Source organism: Wasmannia auropunctata, unplaced genomic scaffold (genome assembly GCF_000956235.1).
Source record: "Wasmannia auropunctata unplaced genomic scaffold, wasmannia.A_1.0 LD336000.1, whole genome shotgun sequence".
Classification (NCBI taxonomy): Eukaryota; Metazoa; Arthropoda; class Insecta; order Hymenoptera; family Formicidae; genus Wasmannia; species Wasmannia auropunctata.
The window spans coordinates 1,647,741-1,661,824 of record NW_012026890.1 but is presented as its reverse complement, the minus strand read 5'-3'; the positions used below and the strand labels follow the sequence as shown (position 1 = coordinate 1,661,824).

Sequence of the window (14,084 nt, the reverse complement as noted above, 5' to 3'; positions counted from 1 at the left end):
CGGGATTGTCAAGATTAATAATATCCTTATATGTATAATTGAGAAAAATCTTTAACAAGTGATTAGGGTCGAAAACACATAAACATGACATAGAATTTAAATGTTGCGAACCGCATACGAATTTATTGCATTTCCCAAGTTTTTTTTTACGGATGGAAGTCACGAGATAAGATAAATCAAAATGACTTAACCGGTCAACTTGTTATTAAGAATCGGGTTGTAATATCGTTATCTGCGGCACTGTTGCACCAGCACCAGAAGTAATGTTTACGGCAGATATGCTTGCACACTAATAGCCAGGCACACGCGAGGCCATCGTAGGAGATTGTAGACAGAAAAACTGCTCAAGTCTTGTTATAATCTTGAGATCTGAAAAGCAAATTTGATTTGATCGGCTTGCTGCTTTAACGTTGCACCTGCAGCTTTCTATGCCGCGTTAATCAATAAAAATGACATTATCTTCTTTTTATTGCTGTCGTGGCTTCTGATATATTTATTAATACCTTATTATAGACTAGAACATTTTTATAAATAATACGGACTAACGCCATGATACACGCAACATAAAAGTCACCTGTGGCAAAGCGTTACATATCTTACAACGAGACTTGCGGGAAATTGAAGTGCGTTATATATCGCGAATCGCATACGTATAGTATTACCATCTTCGGATCGACGTTAAGGAAGAGCCGTCATAAAAATATCGTTGTAGTCTCGTATCGTGGTAAATCGAGCACGTTTATGGCGATCTAGGAATTACGCGCGCTCAACCGATCGCATCGTCTAATAAATAATCTTTCTAGCGACTATCGTCGCGAACGCGGGAAAAAGCGCTAATAGTAAAACGTGCCTGCGTATTATTAATAGGCGACGCTCTCGCGTGGAAATGGAGCCGTTGTGAGAAAAAGAGGTGGCAGATGGCGTCGGGAAGATACCAGGTGCGGACTGGCTGAGAAATTGTTACTGGGAAAAATTTACAAAAAAAAGCTATATATTAAAAAAACGAATATTTGAAAAAAAAAAGTATACTTTGCGAAACATTTGAGGGGATTTAACAATTTTTTAATACAGACATACACACACGGCGTACATTCTACATTCGATTGGCTTCGCGTCGGTCCATCGTGGTTTCCTGATAAGTATTATGACCAGTCCGCCCCTGGAAGAAGTCGACGAGGAAAGAGAGGCACGGACGCAGGTATATCTCGCGACCGCCCGGAGTATCGGAGCGGCGGAGGCGCGGCTGTGCGCATAAAACCGCGAATATAAGCAACCTGCTCGCAATAGGCGCGTTCTCGTGCACGCAGGCACGCACGCACGTACGCATGCACGCGCGCAAACGTGATCACATATTTAGCCCTGAGGATTCTTCTCATGTTCTCTTGTTGCAAGAAACCTCTTGCGCACTAGCGCCCGTTAATAAGCTTTTTGGAAAGCTTCTTCGGTGTCAGGCTTAAACGAGGAGGATTGGCTGCTTGAGTTATTGCCAGCAGGCATTAACGGTGACTTCGGCTCGCAATATCTGCTGATAACGTTTTCTAGCTCAGTGACAAAAATGTGGGATGAGTACCGTAAGATGAAATTAAATTGTATCCGGATATAACTTTGAAGTAAGAATTGTTGATGAATTTCTTCGACATATTCTGAAACCTTTCTTTTTTTTTTGCTAGATAGGATAAAATTATCGTTTCTGGCGTAATCCGATTCCATTTTGTGATACTATCAACTCGTCGGATCGAAGAAGTAGACAGGCATGAGAGCGAGTTGATGACAAGTAACAAAGTGCGAAGGAAAAGGAAAATATGTGAAATGATCGACAGGAGTTGTGTCGGTCTTCCGTCGTAATTACCTTCGCGGAACGTATACCACAAATCGATCGCGTCGAGCGATTCGTGGATCGGAACGATCAGCGGGGACTCGTGCCCCGGATCACGAACGCGGAGGCGCGATGTATGATCGTCGGTCACGCCAGCCTATCACTCCGCAGCACTTAATTACCCCCCGGCCGATAGAAGCAGGGTGGTCCGCGATTTCCTCGCTGGGATGCCGATCACTCGGTCCGCCTGTTGATTACTCTACGCGCGCGCGGCAAAAAGTACGCTTGATCGACACGCTCAGTGAACATCTCATTAAAGACAACTTTCATTTTCTATGATGCGAAAAAAAAAATCGTTTGCATTAAATCAGAAACGTCCGTCAGATCCTCGCCCGCCTCCTTTCTTTGTTAACTTTAAGCCTCGCTGTTTCGTTTAACGCTTTCTTTGTAAGTAATATGCTGCAATTAAAAATCTTTGACTGGAAGATTATATACGAGATATGGTAGATATATTGCAAATTACATAAATACATGTATATGTGTAATGAACACAACGTAGATACCTAGGTATTTGATTGAGTGACTGCGGGTCATACCATTAATAAAGTAGTATAAAGGAATGCTCAGTATACTTGACAGTTGACACTTCTATCCGAATTGTAGGAGCGCGAAACGTCGTCCTTAGATAATAACAGACGTTGACACAATGGCTCTTTGTATCAGGCGTACCACAAAGTAGCATTTATGCAACCGCGGGCATAAGTGCGTTAACGCACTGATTGTGCGTGCTTTAACCTATTTTTTGACGTGGATTTATGGATTTATATGCCGTTAGGCGCCATCGGTTTTGTAACGAGACCGGACCTAGCGACGATCCTAATTGCATGCGGTTTGTGCACGTTCTCCCACGTGTTCTGGATATTACCGGAAAATGAACGCTGATAGCACATCGAGACGCGACGTGACGCAGATCTGCATCGAGCGCAAATCTTGATTGCGAGCACTCGCTTGAGCGATAAGTGAAATTCTAAAAGTAGCAATTTTACGAAAGCACGCCATTCTCTCGAGTTTCGTACGTCATAAGACCTGCACGTTTGAGTTCGGGATGTAAATACTGAGCACAAATCATGAAATCATGATGTATCTGTTAGAGAACTATAACGGAATTCGTGTTATATTAACTAGGTGAAAGCGGAAACTTTTATTCATTGAATTTTCGCAATCTTCCTCTCTCTCAATAATTTCCCTCAATGATATATCTGTACTATTCTCTCTTATTACTCGCATAAATCTTACTTTTAGCGGCGTTACAAGCGCCGAGATCCACATTCACGTAACTCTCGTAAAAGAGAAAGGACTGAAGCAAATACGACGATTTTCCTTATACGTAACGATATCTTCAGCGATAACAGGAATTATTTCTTTTTAGAGCATAATTTCGGAAATATCCGGAGCGATATCGTATTGTCTCTTCTAGCCCGTTTTCCGAGTCAAGAAAGAGACATGACAAAGTAAAAAGAGGAGGACGCAATCCTGGATACGTCCGTGACTAATCTTTCACGGAGTGAGGACTCCCAAGAGTCCTGGTATCGTGAAGTTCTTGAATTATTGCCCTGTTATCTTGTGGCTGGTTGCACGTCGGGAAGCGGAGGGGGTGAGGGATGGACGAGGGCCCCCACGAGATTCAGTTTCATGAAAGGCACCGACGCTCGCAGCTCCTCTGATGAAGGGGGTCCAGGGGAGGCGGCGGGGTCCGGAGGGGGACACGGTGCGCGCGTACCGTTTCTAGTTCTAATCTGTCGGCCATTTGTTAGACGGTTATGATGTCAGGCGAGGGGGATGGAAGGGCACCGGAGTGGGTGTGCTGGGTGGAAGGGATATATGATGCGAAGCACGTTGCCCGTGTCGCCGTTACTCCCGCGCTGAGGCCTCGAGACCACCCTGAAGCCGGCAGCACGCTCGGGAAGGATCCGGGGCAACCTGCGCAACCTGCGGCTAGATTCTCAAAAGGCCCCCGAGAACTCGTCCTTTTTTTTCGTCCGTTTTGCATGGAGGGCTCTTTGGGACTTTCAGATAGCGAGAGGAAAGAGTGTCTTATATGTGGCAGCTGGAATTGGTCCTGCTTGTGGACCATGATTTATGGATGCGAAGACACGGACAGAGATATTTGTACTTAACACTTTGACACGTACACACATACGCGATAATCTTGTGGGATTTATACGCATCGTGCTAGCCTTCTTGGAATTAAGAGGAAATTAATGAAGGTAGCATTGATTGTGTTGCGGCTTCGGAAGATCACGAGTTTTTCTTTTCTTTAGCGACTGTCCGTTTTTATTTACTTATTTTTACATTGTTACGCGTCCATATTTGCGGTGAAATCAGGCGTGGTTTCATAAATTACGGTTCGCATTATGGAGGCTTCATAATAACGTCATGTAAGCGTATGCGTTTGGATGGAAAAACATTTGTCAAGTCCGACAATAGCCTTACAAACGACTCGACGAGCCGGCTAGTCTAGTAGATCTTGATGGCGATACAATGGTAGGCATCGTTCAATTCTGGGCGCGCCAGGAAATTCGATATTTTGCTCGCGGTTTACCGAACGATGGCGATAAATGTTCGTCTAACATATATCGTCCGAAGAGTATCGGCGCCTCTATACCAATCTCCATTCGTTTTACATTTTAACGAACGATACGTTCGCTCGTTAATTTTTTTAAATATTCTGATAATACGCCCAGATACGTACACGTCGCGCGCAAAAGCGACGGTAATACATTTAAATTTGCAATACAAGTATCACGAAGTCTCGACCGCTTGCATCACCACGCTTCATCTTCTTTGCGCTTTTTGCGTAACGCGCGCGCGCTGAGCTCGTTAATACTCGTCGTCCGGTGGTGATGCGACGACATAAAACACAAATCCGGACGAAACTAATTGCCTGTACTTGTTCGACAAAGAGAAACTCGTCGAGTCCGCGCCAATAAACACGTCCCGCATGCCTCCCGTTCCGATCCTCGCGCCGTCCTCCTCCATCTCTTCGGCGTGCGGAATGGTATACGTACGGGTCCGAAGAGGTAGGAGGCACACGAATTATTTATCCGCGAAGAGGTCTATTAATTTCGAGCCAATAATAACTCGGACTCCTCGTACTAATTAATATATGAGCGCCTCGACCGGTAAGAGCCGAGCAGGTTCGTCTCTCGGTCGAGTCTAAGAACGCCGCACACGTATCTTTCTTCCTCTTTCTCTCTCCCTCTTTCGCTCTCTCTCTTTCTCTCTTCTTCTCTTTTCTCGTCCGGCTGTGTCGGGTTTGCACATCCCTCTTCCTATCGGTAGAGCGATGATGGAGAACCGGCCCCGCCGACAAAGATGCCGCGACATGAGCCATGCGCTCGGCTTGCGCGTGCGATGCTCGGTCCGGGTTTTCCGATACTCTTGCCGGTATCCAATGGAGAATGATCCCTAAGAATTTTATAAATGTGTCACCGCGATAAAAACATTCTTGTCCCAGCATAAGCTGCTGTCAAAAATCATCAAATACGGCACGTCGTCACGGTACAATATAAAAATACGATATTTTGACGTTTTTCGTATAACTGTCCGCCAATATCCGATAAGCCGCAGATATATTCCTTCCTTCCTTCTTCATACGTAATTCTTCCTTTTTTTTCTTGACGACTGAATATTAAAGACCGAGCGTTAGAAATCAGTGACGCCCATACGTTTCTTACGACCGGCTCCACGAGTCGTGTGCATCTTGTACCCGATGAGATTCCGGTTATAACCGAGAAAATTAATTTGTAGGGCGCAGAAAATTGCGAGCTAATGGTTAACCGAGCTTAATCGAAATTTATCATCCGCCCGATACGCTTTACCGGCGTGAAATAAAGTTCTTTAGAGGTGGACCGTGAGGAGTGAGGCAATTAATTTATTTTATTTACTTATTTTACTTATTTTTACTTGTGTTAATTGCGCGGGTATTAATTAAAATTACGCTAGATAGTGAGGTCCAAATGCGATAATTAATGCACGTAGAGGTGTAACATAGATAAGTCATTATTTTTTCAATTAAAAAGTTTCGATAAAATATAATGAAGCTTCGTCAATATTAATTGATTATAATTAGAAATTATTACATTACTATATACATACTATAATTATTACTATATATATACGATAATTGTAAACCCTTTCATTGCCATTACTCTGCTCGAGTAAGTATGCAGCATCGCGCAACGCTTCGAAAGCACAGTTGTCGCGCGACGGAATCGTCACTGTGCATACGAGGGTATGCCGATTGCACTGGAACGACTGTTTATATATAAGCTCACGAGAGGACTCCGACCGGATCGGCGAGTCGATCGGTCCGCTCGGTGCTTCGACGCGTGACCTCGCGGGCAGTTATCGGGTTCCATGGAAGAAGGTTCCTGAATATGTAAGAACCTTCTTGAGGCAGAGAAGGGGACTTCCTTCGTACGATGTCATGGCACGAGCTCGAAGGACACAGAAGTTAGTTGGATCGTTTGCATAGTAAACAGATCGGCGCTACCGTTGATTGCAATATTTCAGCCGTCGAGTCTATCGCGACGTCTATTTAATTTTAAGACATTTTGGACAATCGAAATTAGGCCAATTCTTTTAAGCAAACTGTTATTTTCTCATCGTATCAAATCTTAATTTTAGCTGTAATAATTAAAATGCCGCTTGATAATGGAAGTCCATTCAGTGATTACTACGTTAAAATGTAATGTGTGTTTATGAAATGTCCTCGCAAGATCGCGTCGACGGTATAATGTTATTTTAAGGAGGCGTAATGCGTCGCTAATGGCAATATATATGGTAGCGAAGATATATCGGTCGCGAAGAAAAAGAGGAAGACGCCGCTTCGCACGTAGGAGTGCCTGCTGTCATGGACTCGTGGCACGAGCGTGCGGGACCGAGAAGAGTTAGTTGGCCCGTTTGCACGGTGGATGCACCGAATGCCTCTTCTCCGGGCATTATGTACGAGTCCCGAGGTCGCGGAGGTGCAGGACACGTGTGTGCCACCTCGAAACACGTATGCCGGCCGAACCCGCACGAACTTACGACCTATACGATATAAGCACGTACGCCGATCCAATACACCGCGACGCGATACACTTTAGCATACACGAGGCCGATATGCTGGGCGTAGTCCTGACCATTGTCCCGTGACAGACGTTGGATTGTCCCTATTAATAAAAGAGAGGTAGAGGAGAGGGGGGAGGGTCTACTTGGTATCCTCTCTGATATCCTCGAGTGCCCTCGTTTCCTGACTTGCCCACGTACGGGGCACCTACCTACCTATACTCTCATTGCGCGATGACGATCGTCTCTCTTTATATAAACGCTTCCTCCGACCTCCTTCCTGCAAATAACCGTGCCGGATAGGCGCGGAGAGATACGCGGCGAGAACCCGAGATGGACGGGGAAAATAAACGGCGTTATGGACAATTTAGACCACTCCCGCAGAATTTACGGCACACTTTCCGCAAAAAGTCATTTCCTACAATAATTTACATGTATATTATCTTTTTAGAGAATACTTATCGAATTGCCGTAATAATTATTTCAAAAAATTATTGTAGCTACATACATATCATTTCGCGTTTAACTGATTTGCACAGATTATGGAAAAATGTATTGTGTATAACTTCAAAGTTCAATATTACGCTCAAATAACGCGTTCTAATATCAACTTCGATCTCTGCTTGTCCCGTAACTTGTACTTCAACGTACAACCGGAAAAGACGTTTGTCTACGCGTTAGAATAACGCCTCTCGATTCGCCGCACAATAGAGGCTCTCGAACGAGCAACGAGGCATCGGCGCTTATAAATTCAAATCAGCGTGCGAGCACAATGCTTCAAACGTGCCGGGGTGTAACGCGTTATCAGCGGGCGCAATGACAAAACACTTCGAATCAATGTATTCTTTTGTCTCCTGGGTTCTTTTCGGCCGACGTTCCGCCGGTGAGAGGATTTCATGCGTTATAAATCGGCGGAGACTTCCTGCGTACGCGCTATCGCGATCGATTTGCCACGTGTACGCCGTCAAACGGTCGCCCATCCTCGCGGGTGGGATCGACCGTGGCGTATCGAGCAAAAGTCACCAGCGACGAGAAGAAGGACGAGCGCGCGGCGTAGCCCCTCTGTTCTGTTTAGCATTCGCGATGATATCTGAACGCAGTCCAGAGTGGGTTTAACGGATTGTCGCTCGGCATGGGCGCGGTTCTTACGCTGATTTCGTTTTTCTACGAGACGTCTGCGGACCCTGAAGCCGTTTATCAGCGAGCAGGTGTCTATGGATCAAAGCTAGACAGAGCATACCGTAGATTTTGATTAACAGGATTGTTAAGTTTGATCTATAGTATAAAATATCTTTCACGGCTCCGTTCCGCGTGCAAAACATTAAATTAAGTGAATCTTATAATTTAAATTTTACTTGTGTCATTTTTTTAAATTTCGAAGAACACAACATGTTTTCATCTGATAACAATTTCAGATCTTCTTAGCGTCGTGACATTCGTTTTCGACTTTCACGTCATTCTCGCACGTGCGGCAGTAATATTATTTATCTTTATTTTTTCTACCCGGGGGGTTACGTGGCTGCTGTTTTGAGACATCTCTTTTCCAAGATACCTATCTGATAAAGCAACGAAAGCATAATGTTCGCGAGGACTATTATATTTCCGAGAGAAATGCAGCGTATTGTCAGTAACTTATGGCTCGAGAAAATGTTGTTTCATATTCATAATAATGCATCGTTACAAATTGACTAACGTTTTGTATCTCGTAACATATATATATCTAAATTTATAAAGTATTATCTTTACATATATATATACACATTATTATACATATTATCTCATTGATATATGCTTTATAGATGAAGATAAAAAATATAACACCACTAAAATACCTTGCGTTAAGAAAAATAAAATTAATTACAATATATTAAGTGCGAGTGAGTTTACGATGAAAAATGAGATATTGAGTTTCTAGGGAAGCGCATGTACAATTATCACTTTCATTCTATTTGCATCGCCAACGGAGTTCGCTTGAAGACGCGGAATCGCGCCTTGAATTTAATTGAAACGTCAGAGTCGCGGTAAGAACGATGGGAGCCAAGAAAGGAGAGGATCTAGAACCTGTCGGCTCTATTCGTTCCAGCGATTCGCATCGGCTTCATTCTCTCAAAGAAACTGTTTCGCTCGCTGCTAGAAACCGAGGAGAAGCACCTGCTTTTTGTGCGTTTCAATCGATCGCGGCTAATGCGCTCTTGAAATGCTCCTAGTCACCCTCCATTCTGTATTGTGTCCCGCATTGTTTTTCCCGCGTATTGTGCAACAGCTGAAAGAGGCAGCGATTCACGTGGCCAATTTGACATTGACGTGACTAATTCGGCGGGGGTACTATACACGGAAGACAGGCGGGGAGAGGACAGGTTTTCGTGCAACATTCAATTTTCGAAGAAGCATCGTCAGCAACAACAGGGCATTAATGGTGATAGATGTACGTTAAGTACGTTCGCTGCCTAGCCATACTCGCATCCCGCAATTTCCATTTCGCTTTCGAGCCTTCGAGTATATATTCCGTATCCGCGCTGTAAATGCGTCAGTCGGCGATATACTTATTCGACCGCACAGCCTCCGCCGCCGCCGCTGTATCTGCGATCGCGCGCATGGGAGCCCGTAACCGCGCGGCCGCGGCGCGGCGCGGCCCGCGATGGAGCGAGCCAGATAAGCGCCAGACTCTCTTGCGGGGGTCAATCGTTAATTTCCACGGGATTCCACGTGCTGACAATACGAGGAACACAGGTGGACGGCAGATGAGAGATAGGCGGTGCTCGCCCGAGCTGCTCACGACGCAAACGACACGACTCGAAACGAGAAACAAACGAGAGCACCTTGACTATTCGTCCGCTCGAAGAGAATAGACCGTCGAATGCCTCTCTGTTCGCCCAATTCTTTATTCATCATCGATTCTCGTAATTCGAGATGCTAATTTTCAACAAAGTTGGCAAGATTGATAGTATATAATATCATATTATAATATATATAATCAATATTATATATAATTTGCTTGAAAGCATCAGAATATATTCGCAATTTTTAAAAATAGATTAGATACTATATCTATATGTTAGTACACTCTTCGTGCTTTGCATTGTCAACAGCTCGCTCTTTTTCCTTCTATCATTTCATTCTGCCTGAACATCATGCTTTTTTGCTTTTTAAACGCCTCGGGACAATCGCGCGTGTTAACAGTGCAAGCAGATAATAATAACAGAGCTCGACTCGGAACGAGCCGTTCGCGTCACGACGCCAGCCCCCGGGGGAAGAAGAAACGTCTTAACTACTTCGCCGCAAGAAGACGAGAAACGAATCGATGTAGCCACACGTGCTACCGTTCTCCGCCGTCGCTCTTCCTTCTCGTTCGTGCGACTTCTCTTTCCTGAAGCCGTTTCTACCGTTGTCCGCGCCGACTGGTCGGTTCGGAATACCGCGCGCCCTGCGAGTCGAGAGGGCGGGTGAGAGGAAGGGTATCGCGAGTCCCGGCTAGGTAGATCGTGGCATACGAGACAAGACGCCGGGGTCTCTCTCTCTCTCTCTCTCTGCGGCGTCTCTCGCAGACGAGATACTCGGTTCTCGGAATGAGCGGAAGAGTTGCTGCACCCGCCGTCGTCCGTCGCCGTGGCGGAGCCGTGAACTCTCGTACGTGCGCACCGTACTCGGGGAGGCGATGCGCGCGTGTGCGCGCCGAGCTCGTGCTGCGCATCGTGCAGAACACGAGGAATAATTTGTGGACAGGGCACGACGACGATTGGAACATTTACTCCGCACGCTATGCCCGGTGTACCTTTATACGATGGGATCTTCGTGGCCGCCGGCGTTCCGGCCGCCGCCGCCGCCGCCGCTCGCTCGAGCATTACGGTGCCTTACCTCAAACACGATCCTCCTCGGGGAACGAGACGGGAGTGTTCCCTTCAGGAGCGAACGACGGCTATTGTCGTCAGCGATTGCGTGTGACGTAAAGCCACAGGGGTCACCACTCGCGCGATAATCTCGTAAATTAGTAAAAGCTAATGCTCTCCCTTTATAATAATTCCCAATCGTGTGCCTGATTTGTTAGCTTTCTTCAAATTACTATATTATATTTTGTAATTCTTATCAAAAACTTTTCCCCTCCGTACAAATTATACACAATTCACATTTTGCGGAACTATGAAAATTTTGTAATAGCATGTATTCTGTTAAGAATAATTATTTATTTTTTATCAGGTCATTCGTCAACGTGCTCGAATGCTCCGGAATTACGGAAAGCATATCCGCAGAAATATATCAAATTACAATTTTTTTTTATAATGAGAATGAAACAGGGCGCCGAGATGGAGAACGAGAAAGACGGTCATCTCGTGACCGCTGTAATTCGTACATCGTTCATAGCAGCGGATGCGTCGATATTCGATAGCGGTAATTTAATTTCCGCGATTTATTATTCGTTTCTACCAACGCGGAACAATCTGTCGGTTGCAATAAAGCGCATCTGAGGGTCGAAAGAAGGTCCGCGTGTGGCTATCGGAACAGTCCCGGTGTTTCGCGATACGAGATTACTCGTTTTGAATAGTACGATATAACGAAAACGATATAACTGAAAACAAACTATTTTCTCTTTTGCTTCAAATTCGTATTTAAAATAAAAATCGAAGTGCTAGGAAATCGAAATTATAAAATAGTTGCTTTGCAATATCCACGTGCAAGAATCTCTTTAATGCGCTTGGATTCGTGAGTATTCTTTGAATTTTTCACCTTTTCAGCTGCAATTCGTCATCGGATTGAGAGCACGAAATAATATATGAATCGCCAAATCGAGTAATGCAAGTAGAAGTAGTCAAAGAGCCGTGGTGCAGCTAACATCAATGATTAAGTACGCAAAAAGCAGAATACTCGGCATACCTCTATATGTTACAGCGTGGCGTTTTTTAATGGGATGACACTCTGCGACGAACTGGCTGATGATGCTCGATTGCCCAACGTTTGTTTGGTGACGTACGGCGTGTTGTTTATTTTGACAAAGTCGGCCTCGGCTATCGTTCCGTACGCTGAAACTCAAGCAGGCGGCTAGAGGCGCGTGGCTGCTCCATGTGTGTCATCACAATACATTCAGAGCTTCGCCTAAAATACACATAATACACACATGTATACAAATGCATGAGACGCCTCTACGAAAGTGATTATCAACCCGCACAATTATTTCCAACTCTTATAACAACTAATGCAACGACTGCATATCAAAGCGGATATTTCGTGGGATTTACTTACTTGCGATAGGAAGTAAGTAATCGGAGCTCTCGGGGTGAGGGAGGTAGGAATTGCTCTCCGTCACGATGCCCACGGGCGAGAATCTCCTCGACGACACTCGGATTCACGTCGCATTTCAAATTTTCCATCTATCCGGATATAATTCTTCAACCGGATTGATAGCCGATCGAGCGACACAACGAATCGCCAAATCAAGAACCGGTCGGTCATGGAAAAACCTTGGCATAATCAAAGTAAATAATTAACGCAGAATGCGGAGAACGGTGTATTCGCGACGTTCATACGTTTCGTTGAAATGCGTTAAATATTTCGTATTTCGTAGCACACATTTTTGCTCGTGAAAACGGCGAGTCGACTGTGTATACTTACTTGACGCCGCGCGCCGCGGCGTTGGTTTTAATTGCACGCGTATAACCGCACATACGTGCGGTTTGTTAACCTAACCTAACCTCCTCGCCGCGCTGTCGTCCGAATTCGCGACGCGTGCCGCTCGGTGCGTCGCGACGTCACATTAACTCCTCGGCGATCGGTCTCTTTACGAAGAGTTAGCGGTATCGGACCGCGCATAATCATGTCTTTCAAACTTTACGACTAGCGTGTCGGAAGACGATAGTCATTCATCTAAGCTGTATCTTGGCCGAGGATCCCTTCGTCAGTGCGCGAACTCGCGCGTGTCGCGCGTTGAACTACTTGAACTTTTCGCTGATCGTCCGACGCTCATCGTTTCCGGATTAGCGGCGCGAAGTAATACGCGGATCAGATCCGAATGATTAAAACGATAATAAATCGCGATCGTCGGTCGCTCATCATGATGACACGTGTTTCGCAATTATCTGAGAAGTCGAGGCGCGTGGTATAATACAGATTTTCGATTACATTTCATCGAGCGGTTTGTCACGGTTAACCAATTAATCGTTGATTTGACTACCGTCGGTATTCGGATGAAGTTGCCGACAGCGTCGCCTCTGAACGATGAGTCGGCTCGAGAACTGATCGCGGCGTCGCGACGCGCTTTAGTAAGTAGATATTGTTCATTCGCGATAAATTCCGCAGTTCGTTATATGTCGGTTACGCATTGCGAATACAGTGCCCCGCAATCTCGCGAAATTCATTCGACCGACATCCGTCGCGAGAGAAATCCGCGGCGTAAAATGATCATATATATTTTCGAATATCTTATTTCGCGGATATCTGTCGATTTCATCGCGCGTGATCTTTCGTTCGCATTATATCGTAATCGATCGAAGTAATTAAGATTGTAAGCGATCAGCCTAGAACGCGAATGTCTGTCTATCGATGTCTATCGATTTGCATTAATTGTTGGTTAGAGCGCGGAAAGTGCACGAAGACGAAGGTGCACCTGATGCAACAGGTGTAGCGTCGCGTCGTCCGCGTCGCGGCGGGTGATACGTGAAACTCCCTCTCGCCCTTGGCGTCTCGTCCGCTTCGCTTATCGTGCGCGTAGACGCGACTCACAATCGCGTGATTTTCGCATTATTCCCTTTCGCCGCGACGTAACGAACCGTGCGTGGTTTGCCGGGTGTATCGGAAATGCCGTGCGTTGTGGAGAGCATCGTACGTTGTGGTGATTAGCGGTACGCGCATATCGTAATTAACCGCAATCGTAGTTCGCGAGTGAGTGTTACGCGAGTGTGATGGAAGGGCCAAGCAACGACAGAGGAGGAGGGGGCCTAGGAGGCATCGGGCGACGGTGGAGCAACGCGTGGGTGAGCCATTTGTACAACTTGTTTCATTTATTATTTAGTACACTCTCGTATATTTATATGTATACAATATATATTTTTTGAAATACTTAAAATAATAAGAATATATTTAATATAAAAATTATATACCTACATATAATTTTATATATACATACATACAATATATATATATATATAACTGAGTCGACAAGGCACAC

At 45.3% G+C, this 14,084-nt stretch overlaps 1 long non-coding RNA gene across 1 annotated transcript; it reads right to left on the bottom strand.

The window, feature by feature from the left end:
- Positions 1–11,125: 11,125 nt before the first annotated feature.
- On the bottom strand, positions 11,126–12,813 carry LOC105453312. Its single transcript, XR_974857.1, has 3 exons — positions 12,533–12,813; positions 12,164–12,381; positions 11,126–12,016 (listed from the first exon to the last, which is right to left on the bottom strand). It is a non-coding gene; the product is annotated as an uncharacterized LOC105453312 (long non-coding RNA).
- Positions 12,814–14,084: the final 1,271 nt, after the last annotated feature.